This window comes from Galeopterus variegatus, unplaced genomic scaffold, assembly GCF_000696425.1.
Source record: "Galeopterus variegatus unplaced genomic scaffold, G_variegatus-3.0.2 Scaffold2402, whole genome shotgun sequence".
NCBI lineage: Eukaryota > Metazoa > Chordata > Mammalia > Dermoptera > Cynocephalidae > Galeopterus > Galeopterus variegatus.
The window spans coordinates 418,535-426,206 of record NW_007728513.1 but is presented as its reverse complement, the minus strand read 5'-3'; positions in this window follow the sequence as shown (position 1 = coordinate 426,206).

Genomic DNA, 7,672 nt, shown 5'->3' with positions numbered 1-7,672 from the left:
ACATTAGTTGGAAGGTTACTATAAAGGAAGCATTTTTTCCTTCTCCCCTGATTTATTCACTTCTTATCAGTATTGACTCATGGATTCATATTTATTCTATGGGTTATATCCATTACTATTAATTTTGTTGCTAAAATGTCCCTGATTTAGCCATTGGAATCCCTTCAAGTTGGCTACTGGGACCTTTGGATATGGCCCCATCATTTTTTGAGTACTTCCCTTTCTGGCATCACAGATATTCCAAACCCATGTACTTTTCCTGCTGTAGTCTAGAATCAGCAATTTCTCCTAAGATTCCTGTTTCCCTTTATTGGAGATAGCACTAGGCATATTCTGGGGGGTGTCATTGCCTAATGCCCTCTCGGCAGATAGAGCTAGAAAGTATATATATGCATACATCACTCTGTGTATTTTTTTTTTTTTTTTGGCACTGGCTGGTACAGGGATATGAACCCTTGACCTTGGTGTTATCAACACCATGCTCTAACCAAGTGAGCTAACTGGCCAGGCCTACCTATATATCTATGTCTATAAACTCATGAGTTTGTATTGATAGCTTCAATTCCAATCCAACATCACAGGATTCATTCTAGCCCTAGAAGTGTCTCTCTATTTTGTTTTTTTAATTCACCAAATATTTAGTGAACACCTGCCATGGGCCAGGCTCTGTGCTAAGCACTGCAGATATAGTAGCAAACAAAACAGATATGGTCCCATCCCTCCCTTCATGAAGTTTTGATTCTAAAAAACATCAATTTATGAATTATTCCCCCTTTCTCCAAAACTGTTAAATTTGTGCTTTCTACTGCGTCTCACCAGGATTTAAACAGGTCACAGAAGGCTCTTAAGCAGGTGAGTAACATGGTCAGTTCTACATTTTTTTTGTGGGGCCAGCCAGTACAGGGATTGAACTCTGACAACCAACCAACTGAACTAAAGATCATTCTACTAGGGAGTCAAAGGAACAAAAAACTTCTAGAACTCCTCCTTACATATACCTGCTAAACTTTAAACAAAAAAAAAAACAAGTAAATGGGATAATACAAAAGATACTACCTACTCTGTGCTTTTTTCACTTAACATGTAGGTAGTATTTATTGGTTTTGGTGCTTGGCAACTATCCCTAAGTAATTACTGAAAGATTTGCCCTGATTTAGCATCATATGAAATATAAACTCCACAAGGGCATTTTTTCTTTTGCTCTATACTATTCCCACCAACCACCTAAATACACCTGGAACATAAGTATATGCTCAATAAGTATTTGCTAATAAATGTACTTCCTTTTGAGAGACTGCCTTAATTCAAAGTATAGTACCCTCCTTTAGTGGTGGGGAAGATTGATTAGATGTTTTCTCCTTAAGATTTTGAACTGTGAGGGCTGGCCTGTGGCTCACTTGGGAGAGTGTGGTGCTGATAACACCAAGGCCAAGGGTTCAGATCCCCATAAAGGGATGGCCGGTATGGCCGGTTGGCTCACTTGGGAGAGCGTGGTGCTGACAACACCAAGGGTTAAGATCCCCTTACCGGTCATGTTAAAAAAAAAAAGATTTTGAACTGTGAGCTGAATAAAAACAGTTGGAGTTTATTCATCATAGTGCTGAACCCATGAGAGCATGGAATGCTCCTGCTACCAAGATTCTCTGCAGTGGCTGCTATTTGACTGCTCCCAACTTAGTTCTCCTGCCTTACCTTCAATCCTGTGAGCTCGCCCATGTCCTTACAATGAATTTCCTTTTTGCTTAGGTCGCTCTGTATTTCTCAATGTCAGCATTATCGATGTTTTGGGCTATATAATTATTTGTTGGGCCAGCCCGTGGCTCACTCGGGAGAGTGCGGTGCTGATAACACCAAGGCCCCGGGTTCGGATCCCATATAGGGATGGCCGGTTCGCTCCCTGGGTGAGCGTGGTGCTGACAACACCAAGTCAAGGGTTAAGATCCCCTTACCGGTCATCTTTTAAAAAAAAAAAAAAGAAATTATTTGTTAAAAAAAAAATCAACAAGGGCTGGCTGGTTAGCCAAGTTGGTTAGAGCCTGGTGCTGATAACACCAAGGTCCATGGTTCAATCCCTGTACCAGCCAGATACCCCACCCCCACCAAACCCATAATTCTTTGTTGTGAGGGGCTGTCCTGTGCACTACAGCATGTTTAACAATCCCTAGTCTCCAGCCACCAGATGCCAGTAGCATCCCCTAGTATAACAATCAAAAATGACTCCAAATATTACAAAATGTCCCCCAGGGGGACTGAATTAGCTGGAGTTGATTTCTGTGGAGCAAAAAATCCTAACTGATGGATACTACATCTTGGGCAACATTTCATTACTGGCCCATACAGTAATATCTCATTTGTGTTAATAGCTCAACTGTATAATGTTATACGGATGTTACTGAATCAGTGTACTGATAATGAATTTTAAGGTTGTATCTGGTGTTATTTTTATTTTTTATTTATTTTTTTATTTTTTTAAATTTTTTTTTTAAAGATGACCAGTAAGGGGATCTTAACCCTTGACTTGGTGTTGTCAGCACCACGCTCACCCAGTGAGCAACCGGCCATCCCTATATGGGATCCAAACCCGGGGCCTTGGTGTTATCAGCACCGCACTCTCCCGAGTGAGCCACGGGCCGGCCCCATCATTCCTTTTTTATTATCAAATAATATTCCATTGTATGGACATATCACATCTTATTTATCCATTTATCAGCTTTTGAGCATTTGGATTGTTTCCACTTTTTTTACTCTTATGACTAATTCTGCTATGAACATTCATAAACAAGTGTTTGAGTAGGCATGTTTCATTTCTCTTGGGTATATACCTATGGATAGGATTGCTGGGTTATATGGTAACTCTGCTTAATCTATTGAGGAACTGCCAGACTGTTTTCCAAAGCAGCTGCACCATTTTACCTTCCCATCAGCAGTGCATGAGGATTCCAATTTCTGCACACTCTTGCCAATACGTATTATCCATCCTAGGATGGCCTAGGATGAAAGTAAAGTGGTATCTCATTGTGGTTTTGATATGCATTTCCCTGATAGCTAATGATGGTAAGGATCTTTTCATGTGCTTATTGGCTATTTTTATATCTTCTTTTGAGAAACGTCTATTCGGATCCCTTGTTTTTTAATTGGGCTTTCTTTTTGTTATTGAGTTGTAGTGATTCTTTACATACACACTTTTCAGATATATGATTTCCAAAATTTTTCTACCATTCTGTGGGATATCTCTTCACTTTCTTGATACAAGTAATATCTTTTCCGACTCAACAGTTGTTACTTTTTATGATGTCCAGTTTATTCTTTCTTTTGTTGCTTATGCTTTTGTTGTCCAAAACACAGTCTAATCCCAGGTCTTGAAGATTTATGCTTATGTTTTATTCTAAGATTTTTACAGTTTCAGCTTTTACACTTTGATCTTTCATCCATTTTTAATTAATTTTTGTTTATGGTGTGAGGTCCAACATCATTCTTTTGCATGTGGATATCCAGCTGTGCCAGCACTATTTGTTGGAAATACTATTCTCTCCCCCATTAGATTGTTTTGGCTTCCATCTCTTAAATCAATTGATCATAAATGTGAGGGCTTATTTGTGGACTCTCAATCCTGTTCCATTGATCTAAATGTCTATCCTTATGGGGCCGGCCCGTGGCTCACTCGGGAGAGTGTGGTGTTGATAACACCAAGGCCATGGGTTCGGATCCTATATAGGGATGGCCAGTTTGCTCACTGGCTGAGCGTGGTGCTGACAACACCAAGCCAAGAGTTAAGATCCCTTTACTGGTCATCTTTTAAAAGAAAAAAATAAAAATAAAAATAAATGTCTATCCTTATGCCAATACCACACCGTCTTGATTACTGTATCTTTGTAGTTAAGTTTTAAAATCAGGAAGTGTGAGTCCTCAAACTTTGTTCTTTTTTTTTAAAGATTCTTTTGACTATTCTGGGTCACCTGAAATTCCATACAAATATTAGAATCACCTTGTCACTTTCTACAGAGAAGCTAGATGGGATTTTTTAGAAGGATTGTATCAAATCTGTAGATCAGTTTGGGGAGTATTGCCACCTTAAAAATATTAAGTCTTCTGATGAAATGAGATTCTATGCAATTATCTAGATCTTTAATATCTTACAATGTTTTTTAGTTTTCAGATATGTGCTTCTTTTGTTAAATGCACTCTAAATATCTTACTCTTTTTGATGCATTTATGAATGAGATTGTTTTCTTTCATTTTTGGATTGTTCATTGCTGATGTACAGAAATACAATAGATTCAGAGTATTGATCTTGTGTTTTGCAACCTTGCTGAACTTATTTATTAGTTCTACTACTTGTTTTTGCTTTTTGATTCCTTGGAATTTTCTTTTTTTTTTTTGGCAGCTGGCTGGACATATGATCCCTTGACCTTGGTGTTACCAATACCATGCTCTCCCAAGTGAGCTAACTGGCCAGGTGTGGAATTTTCTAAATATAATATCACTTCATCTGCAAATAATGATAGTTTTACTTCCTTTCCAATCTGGATGCCTTTTATTTCTTTTTCTTGCCTACTTTTCCCTGGCTAGAACCTCCAGTACGATGTTAAATAGAGGTTGCAAGAGCATCCCTGTCTTGTTCCCAATCCTAGAGGGAAAGCATTCAGTGTTTCAACACTCTGCATGATGTTGGATTTTTTTGTAGATGTACTTTATCAAGTTGAGGAAGTTCCCTTCTATTCCTAATTGAGAGGTCTTTTATCTTCTCACGAGCAAACAGATTGGAAACACCCTGGCTTTTGCTTCACAGAGCCCAAAATGTTTAATACTTGCCTTTTGAAAAAATGTTGCTTTATTTTTCTTATTTTTTAGCAAATTATCCCTATTTGTTTGACTTCTGGGTAACTCACAATGGCTGTAGTCTATGTTTTTTTATCTTGCCCCTTTGATAATCCACTTTCATTTTTCTCTTTCACAGTACTTCAGTGCATATCTATTTATAGCATTTCATATTATAGGTTCATTGCCATTTTTATTCCTTCCAACAGAAGATCTATCTTCCATTGTGAGCACGGGACGCTGTTAATTTCTGTGAAGGCTTGAGGTCAACGGAGGTTTGGGGTGATAGCAAACTTTGAAAGTCAAGTTCCGGGCTGGCCCGTGGCTCACTCGGTAGAGTGTGGTGCTGATAACACCAAGGCCCCGGGTTCGGATCCCATATAGGGATGGCCGGTTAGCTCACTGGGTGAGCGTGGTGCTGACAACACCAAGTCAAGGGTTAAGATCCCCTTACCGGTCATCTTTTTTTAAAAAAAAAAAGAAAGTCAAGTTCCAAGAGCAACACCTATTAATCAATTTGGGGTCAGGAAACTTCCCAGGAGGGAAAAAACAAAAAAATCAGGCAAAGGTACACATAAAAACAAAAATGAGCTCCCTACGGGGTCTAAGGATTTCAAGTTTAAAAAAATCCCTGATCTATAGATGTTGATGGTAAGCATCTTGTCATGTGCTTACTGACTATTTGTATATCTTTGGGGAAATGTCTATTCAGATCCTTTGACCATTCTAAAATTGGGTTATTTGTCTTTTTATTATTGAGTTGTAATAAATCCTTATATATTCTAAATACAATTCCCTTTTCAGATATAAGATTTCCAGAAATGTTCACCCCTTCTGTGTTGTCTTTTCACTTTGACAATTTCCTTTGCAGCACAAGTATTTTAAATTTTGTCAGTCTTTCTTTCAGGTAAAAATAGTGTGGCATGAAAAAGTAGCCAGTTCAGCTTACATTTAAATTGCATAGTGCTTTTTTTTTTTTTAAAAAAAAGATGACCGGTAAGGGGATCTTAACCCTTGATTTGGTGTTGTCAGCACCACGCTCACCCAGTGAGCGAACCAGCCATCCCTATATAGGATCCGAACCCGTGGCCTTGGTGTTATCAGCACCGCACTTTCCCGAGTGAGCCACGGGCCGGCCCTGCATAGTGCTTTTCTTTGAGACAACTATCGTACTTTGGATGCCACATGTGTGCATATTTGCCATTTTATCATACAGAATATTAAAAATGTATGTATCTAAGAGTCAAGATTTAATAAAATGATTATCTTTTACTGCTTAATCATGGACAGTAAGAGAAACTGTTGTGTGTGTGTGTTTTACTACAAGCACATGGTGGTGAATACAAGGATATTTTTAAAAGTTAGTGGAAAAACGGAATTAAAAGATAATACAAATCGGGGGCCAGCCTGTGGCTCACTCATGAGAGGGCGGTGCTGATAACACCAAGGCCCCGGGTTCGGATCCCATATAGGGATGGCCGGTTCGCTCACTGGCTGAGCGTGGTGCTGACAACACCAAGTCTAGGGTTAAGATCCCATTACTGGTCATCTTTAAAAAAAAAAAAAAAAAGGATAATACAAATCTTTCCATGAACTTCTTTTTTAAGACCCCGTGTATATGATCATTAGTGCCAATTGGTGCCAATGCCTGGAAGGGTGCTAAGGTGCAAGTTTTATCTACCTTTGCTTTCACCATCAGTGTAAATGCTAATATAGTGAAAACACAAATAATGTTTTACTATTATTATAAAAATAGTCTTGACCTCACATGCTCCCTGGAAAGGGACTCAGGGAACCCTAGGGTGTGCAAGACTACACTTTGAGAACTGCTTGCTGCTCTGTGAAACCCATGTTTGTTTAAAAAGGAAAATAAGGGCTGGCCAGTTAGCTCAGTTGATTAGTGTGTAGTATTGCAACACAAAGGTCAAGAGTTCAGATCCTCATAACAGAAAGCAGCCAAAAAAAAAAAAAGAGAGAGACTAAAGTACATGGCAATTAAAAAAGAAGAAAAAAAAAGGAAAATAATTCTCTCTATATATTTAATTTCTCATAAAATTGATACTCCAGGAACAAGGAAAGGAAGATGTGACACATTTTTCTGTGATTTTTTTTTCCTGCCCTTGACACGGGTTCGGATCCCATATAGGGATGGCTGGTTCGCTTGGGTGAGCGTGGTGCTGACAACACCAAGTCAAGGGTTAAGATCCCCTTACCGGTCATCTTTTTAAAAAAAAAAAAAAAAGAAAGAAAAGTAATGGTTCTTCTGCCATATTTATAAGAAGGCATATCGGTAGATGATGATTATTTGTGATGATATATCTTTTGTAAATATCTACCTCATTAGAGTGTATATATGCAGATAGGATTCTTTGGGTAGCAAATAAAGATCAACAGACAGGTTTTAGACTGTCCTCAATATATAGCTAGTGAAGCCTCTGTCTAGAATTAAGAAAGCAAAGTCAATTCAAAGTAATCTTGTGGATGCTAAGCCAGTAAAATATATTCTGGGACCAAAGTTTCTCCATAAATGTCCTTTAGAGAATCCCAGAGACATTATCTATTTGGGAACTATTTAGCCTTTCTAAGGATCTTCAAGAACTAATATTCATGTTAAAGAAAACTTCTGAAAATGTTTACAGACCATGGCCAAGTTACTGAGACCTGGCTCAGGCCTAACTCATCTCTGTTTCCATACCACTGCAAGATTAATCCCCTAAATCATTCTCACCATTAATGAAAAATTTTTAGTAATAAAATTAAGAGCTGGGCCGGCCTGTGGCTCACTTGGGAGAGTGCGGTGCCGATAACACCAAGGCCACGGGTTCGGATCCCATATAGGGATGGCTGGTTCGCT